Here is a 26304-nt window from a genome sequence, read left to right as displayed (position 1 = left end):
GAATATTGATGGAGGTGAGCACCCCACACAATGTGACTCACCAAATCCTTGAAACCAGAGTTAGTAATGCTTCTTATTCTATTCCTACTTGCTAAATCCTTTATGTCAAACTAACAAAAAAGTGAGGTACTCTGGCTCCTACTTTTGATGTTCCTTTTTAACCTGTCACATCTTGAGGAATCGCCAAAAGTTTACCTTTGTAGTATGGGTGAACTTTCTGGTTCTTTCCTAGTCTGTGGCTACAGTGTGCAGGTCCCCATACTATCTCAGTCCAAAAATTGTAGGGTGCTTCTACCACCTCCAAGTCTAATCCCTCTGAAGACACAGTGTATGCAACCACTGCTAGGATCTTGGACAATCAAATCTTTGTGTATGTATAAGACACAAATCCTACACATACAAATATTGAACCCTCAGGGGGAAAATGAAATGACACAATGACTTTAAAATATACAGACACGAGCCAGTTCACCATGGTGGAAAAAGACACTCCAAATTGAGGCCTAAATGTGTGACACATTACTCACCTTTACCCCCTTAAACCCAGGGACTGCAGCAAGCCCTATACTAACCGAGTAAGATGATACTGTAAAAAGATTCTGGGTGTATAGGTTAACTATATCTCTAGTATCAAATCATTTCCAAGAGTGGCCTCAAAAGGGGACAGTCTGAAAGATTTGCATTTTGTGTTAAAGGACCTAGAATCTATCTAGTAATAAGGGTAAAAGCCAGAGAAGCCAAAATGCCTACCTAGACCAAGGGGATGAACACAGGGTCAGACAGAGGAAATCAGAGAGAACTATGGTCCAGATATTTTCTAGACTGCAGAAGACAGCAAATGGAATGACATAGAGCAGATGATTTAGAATGACTTTTGGTGAGTAAGTGGTTCAGTGAATTTAAAGGCATTGACTCTGGTCTAGATACATGGCCAAGGATATGTCAATATGATCACTGTCCTTCTTGCTGGATAGCACAGCTCGTGGGATAAACAGGATTTACAGAATGAAGAAAAAACTCAGGAAATGCTATCCTTGTACTCACCATGAGGATCAGAGGAAGAAATCCAAGGCAACTAAGCAAAATAATAAGAGTAAATTTGGAAAAAAGAAAAAATAAGAAAACCACGAGGGAAGGAAGGAACAAAGGGAGGAGAAGAAAGAAAGAAAATGATGGCTCAGCTGGTAAAAAATCCACCTGCAATGTGGGAAACATGGGTTTGATCCCTGGGTTGGGAAGATGCCATGGAGAAGGGAACGACTACCACTCCAGTATGGGTTCCTCATCTGTGGATTCAAACAGCTGAAAATATATGGGAGAAACATTCCAGAAAGCTCTCAATAACAAAACCTGAATTTGCTACACTGGCAATTATGTACATAACATTTACACTGTATTAGGTATGTAGAGATGATTTAAAGTAAACAAGAGGGTGTGTGCGGGCTATATGGAAATGCTACGTCATTTTATATTCATATAAGGGACTTCAACTACCGCAGATTTGGTATGCACGGGAGTCCTAGAACCCGTCCCCTGTGAATATGGAAGGAAGACCGCATGTTCGTGAAAGTCCCCAGCCTTGCACAAGGCCTGACACATGGAAGCAATTTCAAGTCAGTGAAAGATTAGAGAAATTAGAAAGGAACAAAATAAACTATGATTTAGTTTCGATTAGTGCAATTTTTCTCTTCAATCTCTGCCTGCTAAAAATGTCAAAATTTACCCCATGATGAGAAACTCAAAAGACAAACACTTAATTGAAATCAGTTGATACCTTTCCTAAGGGTACTCATCTTCGAAGTGGGAAGAAGAGAATGAAGGAAAGATGGAAAATGAAAGAGAAGAGAATGGATGGCTCACTCATCGATTCCAATCAAAAACAGCTTGAGTTGCTCCGAGGGTAGCCTCTGAGGCGTGGTTGCCAAACAAAACATGGAGAAGTGGACCTGCTGTGATCCACAGAGACTCGGAGACGCTGAACGGCCACCTCACAAAGCTAAGAAAGATCTTCTTAGGAAAGCATCTCTGAGGGGCCATGGTTTCTGTGTTCATCAAAAATCCCCGAAAACCTAAGAATTGGGAGGTAGTCAGAATTGATTTAATCCTTTTTACTATAAATCTCATTTCTGCAAATGATTAACAGAGGCAGAGACATAAATGGTAAAGTCTCGATCAGGGAAAATGCTGTCAGCGTATCATCTAGATAGATTAGAAAATGAGCGCTCAGGTTTCTGTGAAGGAAGACTAATGACATTAAGTCAAGATGAAATAGAAGGGAGCGTTGCACAGGCTCCGAAATCATAAACCATGAGCTCACCCTGACAGAGGACCCTCAGCAACTTTCTGAACTGGAAAATTATCAGGAGTTTGGGCTCAGAGTAGGTTCTTAGGCCTCATTTAGAGTCCCTGGTTTGTTTGGGTTTGTTCTGCATGGCCTCGCCAAGGTTCTGACAATTGTATGAAAGTAAGATCCTTCTGCCTACAGCTTTCAGTGCAATTGATCGCACACTCCGAAACAAGAAAAGGAGGGTTTGGCTCACTACAATAAATAAACATTTAAGAAACTTCCATACTGTGCAACCATCTGATTTTCGAAGTGTCACAATTCTGCTGCCTTTCAGAAAGAGGGCTGTTACCCTGAAATCAGTGGTGGCTGAGACCAACATCCTTTGTTTAAGTTAAGATCAAATAGTGAAGCAAGTATATAAATTCCTGCCAAATAAAGCTAAACCAGGCCTTCTGCTCTGTTTAGTAGTGGGAACAAGCCTGTGCGTCTGCTTCACATGTGGTATATCACTTGATTACTTTAAGTGTGTCTCCCCTGAAACACACACACACACACACACACGCTTCCCCTTTTTAAAATAAGCCAGTAGAATAACTTCAAGTGTAAATAGTTTCCTACAATTTCCCTGTGATTTGATAGAGTAAATCTTTTGTGTTCTATTGCAGTGTCTTTAAGTTGATCCATCCTTTTTCAGTGACACACGATGATTAACTGTAAATTGCTCCCATCATCTTAAAAACTAAGAGTCCTTGCAAACTCACTGTGAGCGAGTCTTTCATACTTAGGCAGGGAGAACTGGCGTCCCTGACATTTGCTGTCCTGTGGCTAGGCCAGGAATGATTTCCAAGCCTCATAACACACCACTGATTTTTAGAAAAGATAGTCCTATTAATCTAATATTCAAGGTAAAATCTTTATCCAGTTTCAGAGTTGGAATGGTTATGTGAAAAATAATTCCCATTCTCTAATCCCAAACCCCTTATTATGGCTATACCATCAGCAGATAAAAATACACTGTTCCTTACCTCAAATTTCTAAAATATGCAATAGCTAGATGGATAGTTAGGTGGGTAGATACTTACTGTTCAATTCTAATGTTTCTGACTTAAAATTTTAAGGTCATTGTCTCCTTTCTGACACCTTTTATTACATCAATATCCCATTATATCATTATAGACTCATGAAGCAATGTACTTTTACATTTTGCAGGATAATGACTCTTTTGTATTTCAGTTTTTATCATAATATAAATCTTGAATTGCAATTTGCATATCTTTTGTTTAGAAAAAGAGACCCCTATTTAAGACTTTGTCATTTTAATACATAAGCTTAAAGTGGCTTTTTTTTTTTTTAAGAAATGCACCGAAATATTCCAATTTATTCTTCAACTGAATAACTGAATCTGATTCAACTTCTCCTCCGCATCAAGAAGTTAACAAATGTCCTGAACAATACATTTCCAACAATGATGGCTCCACCGCTTAGTCCTCTGTGCCAGTAGGTTTTTTGCCGTTATAAGACCAATCAAATTGGTAATGGTGTCTTGGACTGTACATCAGGCTAATTTTACACACACAGGTGTGAACACATGCATCTTTATGTATGTGTATGTATATGTATATATTACTAATTTATTTATTTCATGTGAAGATATGAAGAGCACATTATGTATGTGTGTGTGATCACTCAGTTGTGTCTGAGTCTTTGCAACCCCAATGATTGTAGCCTGCCAGGCTCCTCTGTTCATGGAATTCTCCAGGCAAGAATTCTAGAGTGGGTTGCCGTTTCCTACCCCAGGGGATATTCCTGACCCAGGGATCAAACCCACATCTCTGGCGTCTCGTGCATTGGCAGGCAGATTCTTTCACCACCCGTGCAGCCTGGGAAGCCCAGCACTATGTCTATATACAAATGTGTGTATATGTATATACGTTTGTTTATTTTTTTCACATAAAGAGTACACTGTCTGCTCATCAACTTTTTACTTCTATCACTTTGTTTCTTCCCTTTGTTAAACCATCTCTTTAAGAAACCTGAGAAATTTGTCACTGTGACAGAACTTGGGTAGATTTGAAAAAGCCTTTAAGAGACAGGTGGAGAAAGCAATGGCACCCCACTCCAGTACTCTTGCCTGGAAAATCCCATGGATGGAGGAGCCTGGTGGGCTGCAGTCCATGGAGTCGCTAAGAGTCAGACACGACTGAGCAACTTCACTTTCACTTTTCACTTTCATGCACTGGAGAAGGAAATGGTAACCCACTCCAGTGTTCTTGCCTGGAGAATCCCAGGGACGGGGGAGCCTGGTGGGCTGCCGTCTATGGAGTCACTCAGAGTCGGACATGACTGAAGCAACTTGGCAGCAGCAGCAGCAGCTTAAGAGACAGGGTGTGAGCAGCATCCTGTGGCCTCTGCACAGCAGGAAGGAAGCAGGCAGAGTGCTGAAGTATCTAGCATCCCTCATGCCTAATGCAGTGCTTAGCACACAGTAAATGCATACCAAATAGTTGTTGAATAAATGAATGGATGAAATGAACCAGAACTTTTTCCCACTCTTATCAAATTAGTGAACTACCTCAGTAGCTCTCCCTCTCAGAGACTGACAGACCCTTTACAGTTCCTTTGTCCTGCCCGGCCCACAGCCTTACTCAGTTGACTTTATTCCACTCTTGTGCATTCGTTCCATTCTACAAGGGTTTGGTGAGGTCAAGGGTTAAGGCTGTTGCAAAAAAGCTACCTTTCTGCAATAAAACAAACCCACCATCTTAAAAGTAAGTGTAACCTTGTACTTACAAATGTCCTGACGACACACCTGAACCCATTGCTTAGGTTAAATGAGAGTGAATGAAATGTGGAGCTCCCAACCAGCACTGGGAGGCCACAGAAAAATGGAGTTGAAATCCTGGTTCTTCCATTCACTAGCTGTCTTCCTTTCTGCAAGTGATTTCATTCTCTAAGCCTCAATTTCCTCATTTGTAAAGTGGGAGTAATAATACCTGCCTTACAGGACTGCTGTGAAGACTAAATGTGACAATACGCATGAAACAGTTTATGTAGCCCATACTACGTTTGCAACATGTGTTTACTTCCACTGCCAGCCCTTCTTTCCCTCTCTCCTTCCCTCATGCAATTATTTCAAATTATTTCTCTTTCTTCCTGGAGAGAATGGGACATTCAAATATGTCTTCAGACTTGGCCAGAATGAGGTAGATGAGCCAATGGGAAGTGGACCAAAACAGCCAGAGCAGAAATACCAATCTCATGCCCTGAGGGCTTTGTCTCCTCTGAGCCCTTCAGCTCTCCCTGACCTTCCCCTTGGACTAGGACATGTGCCCCAGGCACTCCAAGAAGTCCACATTTGGCCAACCTGGCTGACAGTGACTCTGCGGGGAGCTTTGCAAGCCCCGTAAACATAGGCAATTAAACCCCTAAAAGCTCTTAGGCTTATTGCCCAGTAAATTCACAATGAATAGTAACCTTAATAAATGTTATAAATCTCACCTCAGAGCCAACAGGAAATTCAAACTTTTGCATGTGTGGGAGGCAAAATGCTGCTGAAACAAAAGGGAGGTGTGTGGACAAGGAGAACATTGTGCTCGGCCTCCTTACCTCTGGCAGCACCAGAGCGCCATGGGCCTGGGAAAGGCCCTTAATTGTATTTTGTGAGGCAGTTCTCTGGACTTCTGTCTCCTCTGGTCCTTCACTTGCCTTAACTCTTTCTTGTCCCAGTGGCCCAAGAAGTCATCCATCCATAGACATCTCCTACGGATTGAAATAAATAATGGAAATAAGGAACAGGGACAAATTACGGACAAGTTGCCTTTTTAAGTCAATGTTTCAGTCAGAAACAATTTTAAAAACTTAATGAAACTCTAAAACTGAAACTTAAACTCAGTGCTATAAAAAAGGGGAATATTGAAGAAGAGAAACCACTGGATATTTTGATCCACACCCTCACTCACAAAAGGGTGTTAGTTTTAATAAACAGTCACAATTTGGGGCTGTTATGAACCATAAGGCACACTCCTGGCCGTGTTTCCAATTTCCTCTCTTGCCTTTACTGCTGTTATATTAAGGTCTGTGGTGAGGCAAATCTTTATTAAAAAAAGGTGAGGAGAGCAATATTCCAGATTAGATTATTTCACCTGTTCTAACTGTGCACCAGCCAATCGGAGATCTTCAGTGTGGGTTTAAATGCAGCAGCCCTCCCACCTCTGGGGTTGACAGAGGGGGAGTTTCAGCCGGTGGTTACAAAGTGAATGCAGATTAGGTCGTTTTAATTACTGACTTTAACTGAATATGGAATACATTTTCCAGTCACAGAGAGGGGCAAATAAATGCATCTGGAGCCTCCTCCATCATGGAAATAATTACACTGGGACTGAAAAACATCTCGGGAGTGATGAGCGATGTGGTAGAACAGTCTTCGGAGAAGGTGTCTTTCCTTGAAGGACGGGTTAACGTGGAGGGGACATTGAGTGACTTCATATGGAAATAAAAAATTTTCTCTTTGAAGACCCAATTCATGTAGGACTCTTGGAGAAAAATGAGGGGAAATGCTCAGCATGTTGGAAATTACCTAGAACACAGTCCTCAAATAGCAAAAATCCCATTAAAGCATATGCTTCTTTGATTCTCCTGGAGGTTTCTTTAAGACGATAGACTTTCTCAAAATGAATCGTCGGGGACTTCCAAATCCTTTAATTGTTTCTGAAATTTCTCTAATTGTGGGAGTTGCCGAAAAGTACTTTTATGTATTGAATGAATGGCTTCTATTCCCCAGTGTTAACACAGTTTCTTTATATCCTTTCCTTCTCTTCTTTTCATTTTGGTAGGTATAGGACAGTTCTATTCCAAGCCAATACATACATGGGATTTTATTGAATAGTGTTATTAAGGCGTGGGATAAGCTACTTAACCGATGGCATAGCCAATTTCACGTCATAATAAACTATGTTGTTACACCATCTTACAGAATTTATTTTGGAAACACAGGTTTTAAAATTCTTAACATAAGCATCCTTCTTATATCTACCCACATTCAAATACAGAGGGCTTGCTCCTGTGAGCAGTCCTACCCTATAGAAAGATAATGTACATTGTAAATGTGAGTAATATAAAATTTTCTTGCATAAATAATTTAAAATTTTCTGATAGTCATATTAGAAAAAACATAAACGAAACAGGTGAAATTAACTCAGTATGTTATTTAGTCCCACATTTCCACAATATTATTATTTTCACATATAAGCAGTATGAAACCTTTATTAACAAGACATTTTACATTCTTTTTGATAACTAAGTCTTCAGAACGTATTTTCTTGAAGACATTTTGCATCTTACATTTACAGAACATCTCAAATCAGATCAGCAACATTTCAAATGCTCAATAGCCACTGCGGCTACCAAATTAGTCAGTGCAACTGTAGACTCAAAAATCTCTAATGCTTTAAGGAGTTTATCTGATTCCATCCTCCCTTCTAGTCCCTTTGGTGTATATTGCTACCATTTTCTTACCAACTACATCTGCTTTAAAACCTTACATGTCCTGTGAGTTCTGAGTAAACCCAGGTCCTATCATATAACCACAGACCCTTGTAGTTTCCAGGGGGGGTGAACTTGATACTTCCCAATGTTTATTCTGAGAACATAAATCCTCATCTTTTAAGATGCCTGTTTCCTTCATGTGTGTTCATAGGAGTACCAGTCCCTATACGCCAATCACCACAGGGAAGAGAGACTCCAGTTTGGAATCAAAAGAAAGCCATCCACATTCTACAGGTGGGGTTTTATTAAGGCGGAACACCATCCCCACCTCCCTTGTCTGCTCCTTTAGGGCAGTCTCAAACCCACAGCTCCCTCTACATTGCATCCATTTTACCCTTTACCTTGTCCTTCTGCTATATATTCAATCTGACAGGCTGTCACCACAAGTAATTTAACACTGTCTTCACCTTGAGATAATCAAGAACTCAGGGGGTAGTTTTTAAGTACAAACTTATATATATATATACACAAAAACATATGTTTCTTTCTTTCTCTCACCCCTAATCACAAAGAAGACATAAAAAGTACCTTCATAGTTGTTTCCCGAAAAAAGATTTTTATTAGTCCACTAATGGATCTTTAAAGCTTCCTTCAGGCCTTCTCGCCCCTGCTGGGCAGTGGAGGCCATCGGCAGGGAGGGCCACAGCCAGGCTGGGTTGATCCTCGGACCTGGATGAGCTTCCAAGGGCCTCCGGGTGGGTCAGGAATCTGGCTGGAGCTTGTGCCCAGCACGAGGTGTGGGGGCTTCCCCTGTGCCCCCACCCTATGACTTGTGCAGAGGGATGGCCTGCTGTGCACCGCAGGTTAGAGTGGGGCTGGTGCCCCAAGGTGTCCTGGAGGGTGCCTCAGCCCGAGGGCGAGGCGGGAGCCAGGGTGGAAAGCAACTCCGAGGGGGCCTCCCTGGACCAGGTGCCATGAAGCTGGACAAGGAGAAACTGGAGCGGATCCTGAGGAGTCCCAGAACATCAAAGCTCTTCAGAAAGACCTGGAACAATTTGCCAAACTCCTAAAGCAGAAGAGGGTCACCCTGGGATATACCCAGACCAATGTGGGGCTCACCTGGGCTCACTTTTTGGAAAGGTGTTCAGCCAAAGGTCTACCTGTCAATTTGAGGCTTTGCAACTCAGTTTCAAAGAACACGTGTAAGCTGTGGCCTCTGCTGCAGAAGTGGGTGGAGGAAAACTGACAACAAGGAAATCTGCAGGAGATATGCAAGGCAGAGGCCCTAGTGCACGCCCAGAAGAGAAAGTGGACTAGTATGGAGAATCGAGTGAGAGGCAACCTGGAGAGCATGTTCCTGCAGTGCCCGAAGCCCACTCTGCAGCACATCAGCCACTTCGCTCAGCAGCTTGGGCTAGAGAAGGACGTGGTTCCGGTGTCGTTCTGCAACCATTGCCAGAAGGGCAAACCATCAAGCAGCAACTATTTCCAACCAGAGGATTTTGAGGCTGCTGGGTCTGCCTTCTCAGGGGTATCCGCATCCGTTCCTCTGACGCCAGGGCCCCATTTTGGTACCCCAGGCAATTGGAGCCCTCATGTCAGTATGCTGTACCCCTACATCCCAGTCCCTGAGGGTGAGGCCTTTCCCTCGGTGTCTGTCACCACCCTGAGCTCTCCTGTGCATTCAAACCGAGGTGCCCACTCTCCCCGGGAATGGGGTGTGGGGGGAGAGGAAGGGAGAGCTACGGAGAGAACCCTGGGGTTTGTACCAGGGCTTTAGGATTAAGTTCTTCATTCACTAAGAAAGGAATTGGGAACACAAAGGGTGTGGGGGCAGGGAGTTTGGAGAAACTGGTTGGAGGGAAGGTGAAGTAGGATGATGTTCTTAACTTTAATCCCCACATCACTCCTCACTTTGTTCTTATATGAAGGCCTGGGACCTAAAAACAAAACAAAGCTTCCTTCAGTGTTAATGAATGTGTCCTGCCACTTTTTTTTTTTTTTTTAATTAATTTATTTATTTGGCTGTGTCAGGTCTTGGCTATGGCACCCGGACTTTCTCCAGGGCATGTGGGATCCTAGTTCCCGGACAAGGAATCGAATCCATGTGCCTTGCATTGGAAAGCAGATCCTTAACCACTGGACCACCAGGGATGTCCCATCCTACCACATCCTTACCAGAAGTAAGGAACCCGAACAATCCAGAGGAGGAATGCTGAGGTGGAGGACCTATCAGCCTGTGAGCATGAGGATTTGGGGGCACTTAAAAAATACAAAACCCAAACAAAACAAAAAAAAACAAAACAAAAAAAACTTACATTCAAAAATATTCTGTCATGATATCAACATATGCCTGTAGTCTTGCTACTTCAGAAGCCCATTTATCTAAACAAGGCCTTTTGATGTCACCCGTCTTGAAGTATTTGATCTGGTCAGCAAAAGACTTCAGAATACTGGCTGTTTGTGAAAGAAAGTTCATGTGAACAAACAGCCAAAATAACTAAAGCAGAGACTGAAAAATCAGGTTTAGGGGAAAAAGAATTCAAAAGCTTTGAGTGTCATATATATACACACACACATATATATTAAATGTTATCCAACATTTTTTCAGTTATATAATTATTGATCATTGTTCTTAATTAAATAGTTAGGCTATTTTTTTTTGTTATAGAGAAAACATCAAATATGGGGGTTCATTTTTAGTACATTCTTCCTGGGCCTCAATCACTCACTTCTGTTACAGACCATTATCACCAATACAGCTATTATACAAGATGTCCACACCCAGTTGCAAGTATTTAAATGTACAGGCACTGTGTCAATTAGAAAAGGAAAAAGAAAGAAAAGAGATGAAAAGAAAATCCTAGCACGACAAATGCAAACCCATAAAGCAGCAGCAAGTGCCACAAAAGCAGTCTCCAACCTCCTCTCTCGCCAAGACTGCCGCTGTGTTCTGAGCTGGGTAAATAATGCCAGGTCCAGATAATGTGTCTTTGTTCAGGACCAGACTCCAGGGGCTCTCCAGGTGAGTAGAAAACTCCTGATGCTGAGACTGGGCAGCCTCCGACCCTGTGTGATCCTGTCCTGCCTGATCAACCATAATGCAAATGTCCTGAGGCTCTTTGAAGACAGTGAATCTGAAAAGATTTACGCTTGTCTGAAAGTATATTTTTGAGGTTTTAAAAAAAATCTTCCAAACATTAGCCAAAGGAATTGTACATGTGAGAAAAAATCAAGGTTTACAAAAGCTAAGTTACTTGTTTAAGATCATGTAACTAGTTGCTAGAATTAGGGCTAGAAATTGCAGGGAAACTGAAATAGGAAAAGAAATCAAAGTATACCACATGAAAACCAGCTTGTGGTTCTTCTATTTTCTTTTATGATTTCGATCACGTGGGGCCTTCATTATGTAATGAAAGTAAACTGCTTATTGATGACTATTAAATAGCTGTGTGGCTGGGAGTGGTTAGATTTTTCTGGGAGAAAGCTAGATCACAAGTGTAAGTGTGAACCCTTCCTTTTCTTGTCAGGTTAAACATCATGAGAACAGAAAATTCTCCTCTAGTGCTGAACCCTAGTTCCCAGCGCAGTGCCTCATCCATTATAGAGTCTCAATAAGCAGGTTTCAAATGAAAGAGTGGATAAATAAATTAATGAATAATCAAATGGGCTCTTGGAATGAAAGCTCTTTACAGTAGAGATGTGTCTGGTTTTACATATTTATTACATTCCTGTAAATGTGTGTGTGGGCCTGATTTTGGTTACTCATGTGATAAACTATTTTTTTTAATGTACTTATTTTTTAAACTTTTTTTTTTTTTGTATTGGGGTATAGCTGATAACAACATTGTAATAGCTGCAGGTGAACAGCGAAGGGACTCAGCCAAGCAAATACATGTATCCACTCCCCTCCAAATGCATCCACTTTGCATCTAAATTAGCAGTAGCCATTCTGTTAAGTCATTAATGATTTGAACCAAACACATACAACCAGAAGTGGAGTTCTATTTAGAGGAACTTTCCAAAAGTCAACTATTCTTTATGTGTTCGGGAGGACAGATATCCCCTTACCTATCTGTTTTGTAAGCTTGGATGCGTGCACGCAGCTCGGTTACTGTTGTTTTAATAGCTGGAGTCATCTGTTCAAAGGAAAAGGAGAAGCACCAACAACAAAGAACAAAAAGCAACACGCCCGAGGCCCTCCAGGAGTTGTGACAAGTGATTAAGAGCAGAACGGGGCTACGCCTCAAGAACTCTTGCTCTCGGCTGCTCCCCTTGAACCCTGGGAGACTTGGTTTGCCATCAATTCTGCACAAAGTGAGGCTGTATTTTTCAGTTGAGAGACAGTTGCAGGGACAGAGACAAACACCTTGGTATGTCAACCTTGAAGTACCACCTGGAGGGCGAGGACCTTTCACAGTTTAATAGTGGACAGAATGTTATGGTGATGATCTGGGTCAGGTGGTGACTGAAGCAGTCACGGATCCTGAAACAACAGATGTCACAGTGACAGCTGTAATATCCAAGACTTATTTTTCTCCTTCAGAAGCAGGACCAAATAACGGGGAACAGATCTGATTCTACAGAGGTGGTACTACGTTGACTTTATTAGTTCCCTCACTTGGACTGTACGATGTTAACTCCTTACACCATGTGTGCCAAATCCCGAGCAGTCAGATATGTCCTGAAGACACGAAGTAAAACCCATGATGCTAAAGGTAGGCCTTTAAAACCTAATTTTCTAAAAAGAGTTTTATCTTGGCATTTTTGTCACCAAATTCTCCTTGGGTCCCACAGAGAAAAATGATCTGGCTTTTAAAGCCTACTGGCAAATTGGTGTACAATTGCTGATAAAGTAGCTCTCTATCTAATGTGAAGTTCAGAATGTCATGATTATAAATATGTCATAGAATTTTTAAATGGCTCAACATACTGGATAGTCTATATCTATGAGACTATAAATTTCATTGATTCATAAAGTATATGGAATAGTTTTACAATATTAAACAATGGACAGATAAAATTATGTTGGCATAATATCTGGTATAGTAGACACTCAATAAATATAAACAAGCAAATAGTGGTCCAGAACTGTGTCTAGAGCCGTTGGTAACTGTATCAAGGCTTTTAAGTATTTACTACTTGCCCCCATCTTTTTCTACCTTTCTCTATATACACTTGCTTGATTAATACTGTTCTAAATGATATGATACACTGTAAAATTTTTGTTTATGCTTTATAATATATGGGATGCAATAAAAGTTAATTAAATACCACAAGGAAAAAGAACTCTCAAGCAGAAACCAAGGAAAACAGCATCTTTTAAACTAGACTTCCAAATGCCTTTACCCTTAGAAAATGACTCTGTGTTTTTCAAGGGATGTGGAACACAGTCACTGTCCATTGCTGAGTGTTTCTGTGGTTCCTAGTGTGAGGCTTTTTGACATCTTTTTGGGGCTGATCCACAAGCTCTTCTAGAGCTTGCTGTCTCTTTGTCACCTCATTCTCAAATTGCATGAGAATGTATTTCTCAGTGTTTCTCTTCCTGCCACAATTGTGTCTGGATCGGCAGAGCCCTTTCCACAACTACTTTTCCTACTAGCCCCAGACAAATTGGCCTAAGGATCTGGAATAATGACTGAGGATTCCTGTCATTCTAGTTTCCCTGTGGTGGGAGTGAGGAGCAAATTGATGAAGACTTGGCTTCATGTCCATGAGCATCATCCTCACTCATCAAGGGCTACTATTCATTGGATTCTGAAGACATAGACAAGTAAAACAATATGAAGTCCTTCAGAAACGTAGAGATGTCCTTGGGAAAATAACTAGCAACATAAGACAGTTCAAGAAAATATCCCAAATGCATGATGTGGGCAATAATTGTTGAATGAGGGCTGAGTGCACTGGGAGGCAGTGGTCGAACATACCTGGAGTGTATGGAGGAAAAATAAGGAAATCAAGACCAGAATGCTAAAAAAAACTAAACTGTGAAAGGCTAAGAAGAGTTAATTCTATTTCAAACCAAAGTGAAAAACCCTGAAAGCAAGAAAAAAGATTTTTATCTTCATATCTGGCCTATTCTAAACCAAGAAGTATGAGGAACTTCACAAGAATGAGTTTGATCGCATATGATTGACAGAGTAGAAATTTTAAAATAATATTGGAAAAATACCTGAGAGTGGCCCCCTCCTCCCTGTCTGTGGGTGGCCCCAACCTAATCATATGAGCGATTAGAACTGGAGGAGGCAGGTCATAGACTAGGTGAGTTCTAGAAATATAACCAAACATGCAGTGTTAGGAAGACAGAAGGAGAAGGAAAAAAGAAAAATCCTCAGTGGGATGAAACCCAATTTTAAGCCTCTAGAGCATAGAAAAGCCCCACTATTCATTAAGGGAGGTCCCACCAGCTATTTTCTCAGGCAGCTTGTATTCACATTAATGAATGAAAGAGAGAATTTTAATGTGCACCTCTGAGAGAAATAAGACCCCCAAAAAGTTCATTCCCCAGATCCCTCTGGGTCTTTTTTTTTTTTTTTTTTCCTTTTCCCTTTTCTAGTGCATAGTAATGAGGTTTCTTGGTTCTGTCAAGGTGGGGCAGGATAGAGCTGGAGCAGGCTAGGCAGGTTCTGTGCTCATTCACAGAGGTTTAGCATCAGAGAGCTCACCTTTATCTGTAACCCAGCACTTCCTCCCATGCTTGTAACTCAGACGCAGCCTCAAGTTCCATCCAGTGGGGCAGAGGGAGCTGAACACAGTCATCCCTCTGGGCCAGGGGAAGCCCAGGCTACTAATGGGACCATCCTTAACCTCCTCCGGAATAAACCTCCAAACATGCACCAACCTTGACTCTAGTCTCCTGGTATTTAATCCTGGCTTCTTAATGCCCTTTCCTCCCCCATCCAAATCAAAGAATAAACTTCTACTGGACATTATAAGAAAGGCTTAATTCAAAGAGCCAGAGGTCAAGATGTCAATCATATTTGCCCTGAAATATCCCTGAACGTGTAGAAATTCATATTTGTTTGCATTATAAATGCACTAAAATGAGCTAATTATAGTGATCATAACTCACAATTAAAAACAAACACAGTTAGAAATTTCAAAGACTTTTGATATCTTTTCTTTAATCATTCACCCAGGCTCAAAATATGCATTTTTTAGATTAAAGCATTAAAGTTGCTAATTATATTCTCAGAGCTAACAATTATTTCTTTACCCTTTTACTACCTTCTTCTGGCAACAAAAAAATGTCAGCACTGATTTAATTTTTTGTTATTATAGGATTAAAAGAAGTTTCTAAAAACGCAATTAAATTTGCCCTATAGCTAAAGCAACTTCCCTATCAGCATCTGAAACCTCTTCTCTAAGACAACAGCATAAAAAAAAAAATGATTCAGAATTTCTTGACTTTTGTGATACATTCCTTCGGTGATTATCTCCGATAACAACTCAACCGTTTTAATGAAACTCCCTGCACATCACGTCCTGGTGAAAGGTAGAACATATTAGATTAATAAAGAAAATGAAAGTTAAATTGGCTGTTGGAGTGTGAAGCCCTGCCCTTGTCATGCATGGGTTCTTCACCTTTGGGAGCCTAGTTCAACTTCAGCCCCAGGCCCTAAGTGAAAAGTTCAGTAGTCTTGAGTATGTCCCCACTTAATATATCACAAAATCAATTATTTTATGGTGGTACACTTGGTAACCTATGCTCAGACAGAATCAAGTTTTGTTCCCACTGGGGATTCACCAATTATCTATTCAGTGAATTATTTTCAGATAAAGCAGAAACACCTGCTGTCAGCAGAGGGAGTATCTGCCTAAGATGGGTATCGCTCTGAGCCTGACGTGTTATTGCATTTGTCACGTGCAGGATGGCACTGCGAGACTTTGGATGGATTTATCGCATTACCGAAATGCTGGATGGGACATTGTAGCATGATTCAGTGCCCAAAGTTAGAGCTAAAATGCTGTAGCAAAGAGATCTAAATGAAGCCACAGAAAAATTGGGGAAGGGGGTAATCAAGTGTGCAGATACTGCAACTCATCTGTCTTGCCTTATTTCCAATAAGTCAGCACAAATAAAAATTGTGATAATTCAGCACAATTTCCTTTTACTGGCTATTGACCTGGGCCAGATTCAAAGTAGCAACCAAAGAAAGGCTCCATGGACTTTGATTCTGAGATTGGGACAAAGGTCAGGCTTGAGACAAGCATAGTTTATGAGGGTTGCTATCCCTAACCATCTACTCAGGTAAGATTTTCATTCTTTCAGGTCTCTTTCTCAGCAGTCAGTCAACCTCAAAACATCAGTGCCATTTATTTTCTCTCTTTGTCAAAATTAATAACAATATCTGAAACTGAAATAAAGAACAAGCACAACAAACAAACAAGGTATCTCTGTAAGCTCAGCTGTATTTCATAATCTCAAAAAATTAACGCATGAATTCCTGGACCCACGCACAGTGAAGCCCAGAAGCATGTATGAGATACAGGCCACTGTATGAAGAGTACTTTCCACTGGTGGATGGAATAGGACAGCATTAGGGGGCCCTCAATAGAGTGATACTGAGGGATTAGTGGGTACTTTTCTATTATACTTTTGTTCTTCACTGGAATGATTCCCTATCAAAAGTATTATGCCAGGAATCATGGGGAAAAGTATCATTTTTCTGATTATGGGCATGGTTTCTAGAGCTAAGTTTAGAACACAGTTTCCAGGATTCAAATCCTAGATCTACCCAATTAACACCTGTGTTACCTTGGGCATTTATTAAACCACATATATAAGCCTTAGTTCCCTTAACCTCAATATGAGAAAAATGGTTCATAGCATTATCCTGAAAAGTGGAAGTGAAAGTGTTAGTCTCTCAGTTGTATTTGACTTTTTGTGACCCCATGGGCTGTAGCCCACCAGGATTCTCTGTCCATGGAATTCTGCAGGCAAGAATACTGGACTGGGTTGCCGTGCCCTTCTCCAGGGGATCTTCCCAACCCAGGGATCAAACCTGGGTTCAATCTGCCTGCATTGCAGGCAGAGTCTTTACAATCTGAGCCACCCAGGAAGCCCTAGAATTATCCTGAGGAGGATTGTTAATAATTTATGTAAAGGTTTTGCATGATACCTGTCACATGACAATACTCTGAAATTTTTACCTGTTGTAGTGGTGGGGTTATTACTCTCACTGTTATTGTGCTGTTGCTATATTATTAATATAGGAGAATATTAAATGATTCCCAGGACCAATCCATAAAACTCTTTAGTTGAGAGAAGTAGTGGAAGAAACATAATGATTGTGCTTTAAGCTGAAAGGAAAAGAGGCAATGCGTTTAGAACAGACATCAATCTTACTGCACAGGCTCTAAGTCAGCTCTCAAATTATCTTTGCTAATAGAGAGGAGAAAATAATTCCAAAACAACAGCTGACTCAACAAGCTGGCATTTTTTAAAAATTGAAATCCCCTCAGAGATACAGAAAAACAAACTGTCAGCTGATGCTCTTTGTACTGGCTCTTGGTCCTAGTCGCTGGCAGGTGCCTGATACTCATCTGCATCTCTGAGAGGGGACTTTACCTTGCTGGTGACCTGGGACCTGCCACCCTCATAGCACTCCAGGAGCCCTGACTGCAGAAGAGCCTCACTAAGACTACATCTCACATGCACTGTCAACCACTCCCTACCCAAATTTCCTCTCCATTCCAGCTCCCTTGACTTATTTTCTCAAGGCCAGAAGTTCTACCTATCTATTGAAAGAATTAACCTTACTGTGAAATATTTCATCATATCCTAAAGACATAGCCTACATGAAAACATAGGAACTTGCTCTGGAAAATATAGTTATTCCAGGCCTGGAGTTTCTTTGGAATCTCTGATGTCCAAGCTCTAGCCTTCCCCCACCTTCCTCCTCACCCTACCCCACTGCTATTATTCCCAGATATTGTTCTCAGCCCTGGCAAGCAGCATAAACACAAAGGCACTGTCTCTTGAAGTAGGGGCCAAGTCCCTCTATGACAGGGGTATCTGGAAAAGAGGCAAGTGTTGGGTGGGGATCATGATGGGAAAACACAGGATGAGTTCAAGCTCTTTATGCTTTAGCATGGAGTTAAGCAGAGTGAAAGTTCGGAGGAACATCAGGTAAATTTCAGTCCTGCCAGTCTTTTCAGCTGACCACCAAAAATGGTTTGCCTCTCTCTACTTTTACTGCAAGACTTAATAGAACAGATAGCTTAACTATAATAATTTGACAGAAATCCATTCATTATACAAATAGTATAATGAATAATAATCCACTCCTTATAAAAATCATTCAAAACTTAGTAATTTATTCACCTACAAATATTTATGTTAGCAGGTACTGAACTAAGTTCTGTGGGGAAGAGAAGCTAAGATAGATACACAAAACCTAGACCAGTGGTTCTTACCCTGGTGCGATTTTGTTCTGAGGGGAGGTTTGGCAAACTCTGGAGACAATTTGGATTGTTACAATTGGTGGGCTCATGGTACTGACATCAGGGAAGAAGAGACCAGAGATGTTGCTGAACATCCTACAATGTAGAGGATCGTCCCTATAATGAAGGATTATCCAGCCTCAAACACCATAGTGCAGAGGTTTAAAAGCCTGAACTCTACTGGAAGATGTTACAACCTACATTCAACACAAAAGACCAAAGTGCCCACATACAGTATTGTATGTGATCTAGATGGAGACGAAGAACAGTTGACTACTGTCTGCTGAATGGGGTCCAATTCTCCACTGGGCTCTGATTGCTATGGAGGAGAATGGAGGGAGCATCCATTCTCCCTACATGAATGCCTCCATTGTAGCTATTTCACAGTCACTTGAAGGTTTTCTTCAATTTATTCCCTTAGAGAGGCTAACTTGCCACCTGGGGAGATTCTAAGTTGTATTCATGAAACTTTGGAGAATCATCCCTTTGAAACTCATTGTCAAGTGGGAGAAAAGGTTGAGAGACTGTGTTATAGGTTTTAATAGGGAGCCTAATCTAATAAAATTCAGCTTACCTGGATTCTTGAATTTGGGGACAGTTTAAATTCTATATTATTGCTAATAGAGTTTACTGGCATATATTCTTCCAGAGTCTCTCAAAATTCTACTTGATATATTTATTTTTAAAAACCGAATGAAATTTATTTTATTTTGAGCCCTCCCTCCTTTAGTATGGCAGAAGTGGACATCTTTCAAAGCACAGGAGTCCACGATGGAAAAGAAGACACAAAGGGGCCCCTCAGTGCTGAAAGAGTTGGGAATGGCTGAGTTGTGTGTGTCCTGTGTCTTTTTTTTTTTTTCTATTAGGTCATGTCTAGTTAACAATCTTTTATGTGCAAGCTTAACCACTAGGTTAAGAGCAGACTATATCACTTCCAATCTTGGTTCTAGCACTAATTGGATGTGTGATCTTGGGTCCACCTTGCAACTTCCCTGTGCCTTATAGGAAGGACAAGATGATAAAAGTAATTAATATATGTAAACTGCTTCTAGGAGTAACTGGCTCACAGTTAAGTACCCTTTAAGTTTTACCCATTTTTGTTTCATTTAACAGAATTTAGTGGCACCATTTGAAACACATTGACTTTTCTTTATGTACTACTGGTCTCTGGCTCAAGGGTTTTCCCTGAAGCCCCCAGGCTTTCCATTTATGTCCACACCGACAGTCTTCTCCTTGGTGGCCCTCTAGGAGTCCTGAACAGCTGTAATTGTCACTATAATACTAGCACATAGGTCTTTAGCCAGAGTCTCTGGAGTCCTTGAGATCCATGAGGTTCTTTATTATTTTTCAAATCCTAATGTAGCTCATTTGCTTACTCATAATAAAGCTATATGTATAGTGCCTGGCATATAGTAGTCATTGTTAGTGAAATGGATGGACTCTAACTTCTGGTCTTATTTGTTTGCTTTCAGATGTTAATTAATCAGAGGTATGGTTATTCTATCCTGAAAAATAGATCAGTTCAGTTCAGTTGCTCAGTCATGTCTGACTCTTTGTGACCCCATGGACTGTAGCACGCCAAGCTTCCCTGTCCATCACCGACTCCTGGAGCTTGCTCAAATTCATGTCCATCGAGTCAGTGATGCCATCCAACCATCTTAACCTCTGTTGTCCCCTTCTCCTCCTGCCTTCAATCTTTCCCAGCATCAGGATCTTTTCCAAGGAGTCAGTTCTTCACATTAGGTGGCCAAAGTATTGGAGTTTCAGATTCAGCATCAGTCCTTCCAAAGAACATTGAGGGCTGATTTCCCTTAGGATTGACTGGTTTGATCTCCTTGCAGTCCAAGGGAAAAAGCAAATGAGTTTGTATAAATGAAGATCAGTTTGTGTAAATGCATGTCTCCTATGAGTAAAAATAAGGAAGTAAATTAATCATGTCTTTAAAAATGCTTATTGTTCAGAAGACTAAATGTTTTAAAATAAGGAGTCCATCCATGTTTGGGGGAAGGACTAATCAAAGGAATCTTCACTGACAAAAAAGGTTAGAAGTTGCTGAAGTCTAATGTAGTATACCTTGTTTTCTCTCTCTTTTTTATATTTGATTAAGTATATCTATGAAGGGCTCCCAGGTGGCGCTAGTAGTAAACAACCCGGCTGCCAATGCAGGAGACATGAGACCTGGGTTCTATCCCTGGGTTGGGGAGATATCCTGGAGGAGGACACGGCAACCCACTCCAGTGTTCTTGCCTGGAGAATCCCATGGACAGAGGAACCTAGTGGGCTACAGTCGATAGGGTCACAAAGAACTGGACAGGACTGAAGAGATTTAGCACACAAGTGTATCCATGAAATAACAAAAACATGAATGTCTCCAAAAAGCAGGCCCAGAAGTGAAATGGGAGGCACGGTGCCTGGCTGATGCAGGATGCATGGTTGAAATATAATCTTCTGTGTGCAAACTTAACGTGCCAGTTGTTTTATTTAGGGAGAGAGAGAGGCGGGGGGGATGCATTAGAGAAGAAGTCCACAGCATAATTAGGAAACAATCAACACGTTTTTCTTGCTGTCCTAATTTTTTCTTCACTTTAAAATGCTCCATTGAGTTTAATTAAACTTGCCCTAGGCTTATAAGCCTAGAAAACTGGGGAACATTTTTTTTTTTTTTTTTGAAACTCGCTTTCCTGTCAGAAAGGTTTTCTTCAAACTGGCCCAGTACTGCTGAACTTGAAGGTTTCAGGGGATGTTAAAACAACTGCAACCAAATTAATGTAGATTATCTTTATTTCTTCCTATTGATTTGAGCAGAGGGGACGGGAAGCTGGGCACTGCCAAATGAAAGACTTCTACAAGGTTATTAAGGATGCTTGGTTTGGAAAGCGGAGAGTGGCAAGATGATTTCACGTGGTTGTGAAGGAGAAAGAGAGGGATAAAGTGCCATGCCAATGATGAATGATTACTGTTATTTCAGTGTACTGCTATTAAGAATGCCATTTCTTCCCTTCTTTGTGGATGTCAGCATCCTATTCGCCATTTCCCCATTCTGTGAAGTCCCAGCAGGACTGCCAGCTATTTGGTCTGCCTGCCACCAGCTACCACTTTCCTTGGCAAAGGGGCAGATGGGTATGTGACCATTCTGGAAAAGTGAGAATCTCATTTTCTCTCCCTTAGGAATTTGGATCTTAATCAGAGAGACACATAATAAGGAGTTTGGGGAAAAAAATAATTTTAATTTCAAGGTCATGTAGAGTTTGTCCATGAGTCCTAGAATAAATTCTTTATAGTCACTTAGATTCCAGTCTGTTCTGAAGCATGCTTGCCCAGTTTGGGGTTGGATTTTGTGAGTTCTTCAGTATTTGTATTAGCTGTATTTCACTCATTTATGCTGAGATAGCGAGCAACCCCCAAATCTCAAGGGCTTACAACAATACAAGTTTATGTCTTACTCATGTTAAATGTTGCTTGCAGGTTGCCCGAAGCTGTGCTCCATACACCCTTCTTTCCAGGTTGAAGGTATAGCTTCTAATGGGGGAATTGCTACTCTGGTAGAAGATGGAAAAGCACTGTGAGGAAATCATAGGATCCCTGCTAAACCTTCTGCTTGGGAGTGGGCATGTGTTATTTCCAGTCATCCTCACTTGGTCCAAGCAAGTCTAATATCAGAAGGGCTGGAAATAAAATCCTCCTCCAGGGAGGAGTCTATTAAGAGTAACAGATACTCTTGAGAAATAGTACAATTTGAACTCCAGTTCTGCCAAATATTAAGTGTGAAAATGTGGGGAAATAACTCTCAGGGCTTCAGTTTCTACATTTTTAAACAGCGCTCACTAACATCTAATCCCCCTTTTCTGGGCATATGGAAAACTACACATCCCAGCACCCTTTTAGTTGAATGGGACAATATGACAAGTCCTGGCCAATGAAATAAGCAGAAATGATAAGTTTCATTTTCAGAATAAGATAAGGATAAGGTAAGCCACCAGGGCTTCCCTGGTGGTTCAGCAGTAAAGAATCCACCTGCATGGCAGGAGACACAAGAGATGGGGGTGTGATCCCTGGGTTGGGAAAAATCCTTTGGAGAAGGCAACCCATTCCAATATTCTTGCCTGGGAAATCCCATGGACAGAGGAGCCTGGTGAGCTACAGTCCATGGGGTCATGAAAAGACATGACTGAAGATAAGGATAAGCCATGTGAAATTCTCCAGTCAGCCTCTTCTCTGTTGTAGCAATTTAGAAGACCAGAAATTCTAATGGCACAAGTGTAATATATTTGAGCTTCTGTCTGCTTGAGCTTCAAGTGACTATGTTAAACATAATAAATTCCCTTCTATTGACCCAAGCTAGACATTGCAATGAGGAGCAAATGACAATCCTTCGTTACACTAAGCCATGAGTTAGAGGTTAATTTCTTTCTTCAATGTAACCTTGGTCTTCTGACTAGCATAGAAATTTGTAGTGATATTATAATCATCTAATACCTTTCTGCTTGAAATACCCAGGGTAGCTTTATTTTCCTGTATTAATCTGACTGATTCAGGTACCTAATCCAACCAGGAGATAATGGGAGAAACTTCTTGCACAAAGTCTTGTGCTAACTATATCTAAAAGAATGAATAGAATAAGTGATGCTAAGGAAAAGGACATTCCAGACTGGATTTATAGCATGAACAAAGAACAAGTGACAGCATGATGGAGATATATATTTAAATTTATATGCTGATGTTATAGAAAATGAAGTTTGGAGATAAATAATAAATTCTGTTGAGGTGGTTAGAGAAGGAGGATATTGTGTCTAATATTAAGACCCATGAAGTTACATTACATGACAGCAATGGGAAAAGCCATGGAAACATATTAAAGCAGGAAGAGTACAGGTGGTTACATATGAATTTTAGATAAACCATGAAACATGAAGGTTAAATTTGGCAGATCAGCTAATGGATAAAATAAAGACTAGAAAGCCAATTAGAAGGCTATTTTCTAAGTAAACTTAAACTGGAGGAGTAGAAGAGGACATCAGATTGAGGGAAATATCTGGATTCTGGAAATTTTCTGGATACTCGATCAATAGTACTTGTTGAACACTTGAGTATGGTAGTGGGAAAGGGGGAGAATTTAAGAAAAATTCTCAGATTTCTAACTTGGATGACTGCTTGGGTGAGATCCCTGAAGCTGAGGAGGATATTTTTGGAGAAGGTTAAGGTAATTAATTCAATTTTGTATTTATTGATGGTGAAGCATTAAGGGCATATCCAAATATATCTGTGAAAAAATATGAATAGCTAGGTTTAACATTCAAAACAGAGTCTAAACTGAAAATATAGTTTCATAGATTACAGAACCATCAACCTATAAGTGTCAGTTGAAACTGGAAGTGGGTGAGGTCACTCAGGATATTTGAGGAGAGTCATAGCCTAGAAGAAAATAAAAATTCAGAAAGGAGTACACAGATTAGATATAAAAAGAACTGAGAGGATCAAGGAAAACCATAGAATTGTGAAACAAGCTGATAATGACAAAAGTTTCAAATGCAGAGGTTTATTAATTTATGATCTGAAACATTTCCACTGGATTTGACATTAAGGAAGATTACAGTAGGATTTAGAAGGGAATTGCAAATCAAGAATAGAAAATCATATATTCATTTCTTAAAAGTATGATAATAAGAGAAGTATTTAATGGGAGAAAATTTTAAACATTTTTACAAGGCACAAAGATGGAATCCTGAAAAAGAAAAAGTAGAAGATACTTTAGGTAATGGTCATGTATGGATGTGAGAGTTGGACTGTGAAGAAAGCAGAGTGCCAAAGAATTGATGCTTTTGAACTGTGGTGTTGGAGAAGACTCTTTCGAGTCCCTTGGACTGCAAGGAGATCCAACCAGTCCATTCTGAAGGAGATCAGTCCTGGGTGTTCTTTGGAAGGAATGATGCTAAAGCTGAAACTCCAGTACTTTGGCCACCTCATGCGAAGAGTTGACTCATTGGAAAAGACTCTGATGCTGGGAGAGATTGGGGGCAGGAGGAGAAGGGGATGACAGAGGATGAGATGGCTGGATGGCATCACCGACTCCATGGACGTGAGTTTGAGTGAACTCTGGGAGTTGGTGATGGACAGGGAGGCCTGGTGTGCTGCGGTTCATGGGGTCGCAAAGAGTCTGACATGACTGAGTGACTGAACTGAACGAACTGAAGGAAAGATAGACTAAAACCTCAAAGGGCAAATGAGGAGTCAGAGTGTCAGGAAGAAAGATGAAGGTCAAAGGAGAAAGGTTTAGAACAGAAGGCGACTATACAACAAGAAAAAAGGGAGCGGAATCAGGCTGTGGATAGAGAAAATCTGTTGGTAAGACTCATGATACAACTTTTTTGAATTTCAGACCTTAGAAATGACATAGTCCATTCTGAGTAGTCACAAGTTTAGACTATGGCCATAGTAAAGGGAGAATGAAACAAAAGGTGGACAAAGATCTTTACAGCTGAACGAGACAGGAATCCAGAAGTTTAGAATTTTTGCATGGATACTACACATGAGCTCATGATGTTACTGAATTTGGTGTGGAAAGGAGGACCCAGGGACTGTTTCAGAGTCTCCAGTGACTCAAAGCTAGGGAGAAATGAGTAGGCAAAAAGCAGTGAGTTGATAAAAATTGTCTAACGTCATGAATCTCAGATTAGGGAATTTTACAGGTAAATAAAGAAAGTCACAGGAGAAATGAGAAGAATGCCAAGCCCATCCCCAGTTCAAGTCACAAGTATCTCAGTCTGATTATAAAGCATATAGTCCATCTAGCTTGGGGAAATAGATCTTTAAGGAAAACCCACATTTCCTAACAAAGGAAGTAGGGGAAATATTTTGTGTCTAGGTACATGTTATAGAAAAGATTAATGGGGATAAGTTTGTACAAGTAGTTTGAGTCCCTCCATAAATGACCACATGATGCTACCCTCCCTTTTTTCTGCTCTGGAAATTCTCAATAGCTTGTTATGGTCATTATCTTTTCACTGTCCTCACCTCAAAAGCGTTGCCTAATCTCTTAACCTACATTTAAATCTTTAAAGACCCAATTTGAATCCTACTTCTCTCCTGAAATCTTCTCAGATTATAGCAGTTTTTCTCAACTACGCTATGAACTTAGAGGCATTTTTTGGATATGTTAATGTGGAGTACCTCATTACAGGTGTCCTATATCCATGAGGAATTGGCTCAAAGACCCCCACAGATACCAAAATCTGAGGATGTTCAAGTCCTTTATGTAAAATGGCGTAGTACAGATGCCTCTGTATCCAGTTTCTGCATCCGTGGATTCAAACAATAGCAGCCTCGTTGGTTGACTCTGCAGATACCAAACTCATGGATACTGAAGGAGGGCAGTGTTGTTTTGAATCTCTGTGCTGGCTGGGTTCCTCCAGTAATTTGCAAGCTCTTTGAGTGCATGGTCTACACAGTGGCTTTGTATGGTGCTGCCTTCACTTCAGTACCCTACCCTTATTTCTTTTGAGAAACTGCCTTTTGCCAATTTTAACTGCATGCTCCTTCTGGGGATCAACATTACTAGTTAAAATACTAACCTCATCTCTCCATCACAGAAATAGCCAGGTGAGCAAGGTTTGATGATTTATAATACTACATTCTAGTAATTATAATGGTTCGTATATAGGGTAACTAATAAGAAGTTTTCTCTAGTATTTCCCAATGGCAGCTAGAAGGAAAGGAAGTATTTCCTGTCTCTTTGGTATTCAAGGCATTGGGGTGGGACTTCTTAACTGATGGCAGGTATGTTCCGTGACAGTTAATTTTACCTGTTATTTGATCAGGCCACAAGACACCCAGATATTTAGTCAAACATTAATCTGAGTGTTCCTGTGAGTGTGTCTTTGGATGAGATGAATGCTTAAATTGATATAATAAGTAAAGCAGACTGCTCTTCCTAATGTGGGTGGACCTCATCCAATTATTTGAAGGCCTAGACCTAACAAAAAGGCTGACCCGTCTCTGAGTAAGGGACCTTTTCCTGCCTGACTGAAAGCAAGAAAAAAAATTTTTTTTTCCTGCCTTCAGACTCTAACTGAAACTTTAGTTCTTCCTGA

The 26304-nt window shown here is 40.7% G+C and overlaps 1 pseudogene; it reads left to right on the top strand.

Moving 5' to 3' along the window:
* Nucleotides 1-6957: 6957 nt before the first annotated feature.
* On the top strand, nt 6958-25532 carry LOC109556820 (POU domain, class 5, transcription factor 1-like; annotated as a pseudogene).
* The last annotated feature ends 772 nt before the right edge of the window (nt 25533-26304 follow it).

This window comes from Bos indicus, chromosome 3, assembly GCF_029378745.1.
Source record: "Bos indicus isolate NIAB-ARS_2022 breed Sahiwal x Tharparkar chromosome 3, NIAB-ARS_B.indTharparkar_mat_pri_1.0, whole genome shotgun sequence".
NCBI classification, from domain to species: Eukaryota; Metazoa; Chordata; class Mammalia; order Artiodactyla; family Bovidae; genus Bos; species Bos indicus.
This window is presented reverse-complemented; position numbering and strand designations above follow the sequence as displayed.